This window comes from Colobus angolensis, unplaced genomic scaffold (genome assembly GCF_000951035.1).
Source record: "Colobus angolensis palliatus isolate OR3802 unplaced genomic scaffold, Cang.pa_1.0 Scaffold100, whole genome shotgun sequence".
Classification (NCBI taxonomy): domain Eukaryota; kingdom Metazoa; phylum Chordata; class Mammalia; order Primates; family Cercopithecidae; genus Colobus; species Colobus angolensis.
The window spans coordinates 9,403,685-9,405,333 of NW_012110920.1; the positions used below are offsets into that span (position 1 = coordinate 9,403,685).

At 36.1% G+C, this 1,649-nt stretch overlaps 1 protein-coding gene across 1 annotated transcript in view; it reads left to right on the forward strand.

Annotated features, from left to right (window-relative positions):
- Positions 1-1,649, forward strand: part of PPP2R5A (protein phosphatase 2, regulatory subunit B', alpha) — a 74,498-nt gene that overhangs the window by 52,512 nt on the left and 20,337 nt on the right. The gene's annotated exons all lie outside the window — the stretch shown is intronic.

Consider the following 1,649-nt stretch of genomic DNA (forward strand, 5'->3'; position numbering starts at 1 on the left):
TTTGGAGTCTATAATTCCATACCATCAACCTGTACTCTGCACTTTCTTCATCTCAAGACATGCTGCTTAAAAAGACAAAAAAAAAAAAAAAAAAAGCCAGGTATGGTGGCTTACACCTGTATTCCCAGCACATTAGGATGCTGAGGCGGGTGGATAGCTTGAGCCCAGGAGTTCGAGAGCAGCCTGGGCAACATGGTGAAACTCTGTCTCTAAAAATAAATAAATATATATATTTTTAAATCAAGACATGCTGCTACCTTTCTATAAAATAAAAGCCATCCTCTTCCTGAAGATCCAGAATCGAAACAAATACAGGGCTCAAGTTGCATATCCTCCTTAAAGCTTTTCCTACCTTTTCCACAGTGATACAGCCCTTTTCTAAATAGCTCCTGCACTTATAGTCTGTGCCACGTAATATAATTATTGTGTAGTGAATGGGCTTTTTGAGCCGTACTATCCCTAATGTCTGTTCATACTATATGTAGCCCAGTACTGGACATGAAAATAGGCACTGAGTGAATAAGTTGTGCCATTAATGAAACTGCATAGCAATCCATGAGACTGTGCCGACTTTTCAGAGCACTCTGTGATCAGTTTTGTGTATCTTTTTGCATGTGTATACCCCAAAGCAAAATTATCTGTTATCTTTATTGTTGTTTGATTAGAAAATTGTCTATGAATAAAAACTTAAATTGCTATCAAGTTTTATTTCTTGTTATATCCTTAATTTATAATAAACACAAAATATTAGGTAACATTAGACCAGATAAGCATCACTCCTTTTCCACAGTTGGGCAGAGATACATCAGGCAAAACTGTATTTGCTCAGATCCCCAACCATTGTTAGCCATAGAATGTTACTGAACTCACTGTAATAAAAATGTGTTGTTACTTGGTGAATGATAAGGCCTAGATCTGGTAGTGCTTTTGTTTGCTATAACGTCTATTAATTTAGTGTAGCAATCTTTCTTTTCCCTTTTCTTCCTTCTGCATCTAATCTAACTGGCTACCTAAATGTTTATTGAATGACTGTTTTTGCTTTGAGATAGAATCCTTTTTAATTTTTAGGGTGTTAAATTGATATAGTATTGTTTAATAGCTAATAAGATACATTTTGGTCTAAGTTTCTGCCTTTTTATAGCTATTAGGTTACAATAAAAAAAACTTTAGTCATATTTGCCTTTCTCCTTGAAAGCAGGTGTGATAGTGACAAGCTGAACCAAATATTTAATTCTGATTTGTGGTAGCAAATGCACATTTCCTATTACTTGTAGGTTGCTTGGCACTTTTATAGAAGGCCTGCTATGACTTCTAGTTTATTTGCTGTGGTTGGTACACAGGCATTTCTTCCCTAGCCCTTTACTTACATAATTTGGTTCATTATTTCTTAAGTGTGGATAGGATATGCTGGTTTTGATTTAATTAGTTTTCCTACTGTGGTTTTATAGAAAGACCAGAAGTTTTTCTTTTCCTTTCTTTTTAAAAATTAATAATACACTGCCTGTCTTTTTTTTTTTTTTTTTTTTTTTTGAGATGGAGTCTCGCTTTGTTGCCCAGGCTGGAGTGCAGTGGCGCGATCATGGCTCACTGCAGCCTTGACCTCCCAGACTCAAGGGATCTTCCTACCTCAGCCTCCCAGTAGCTGGGAC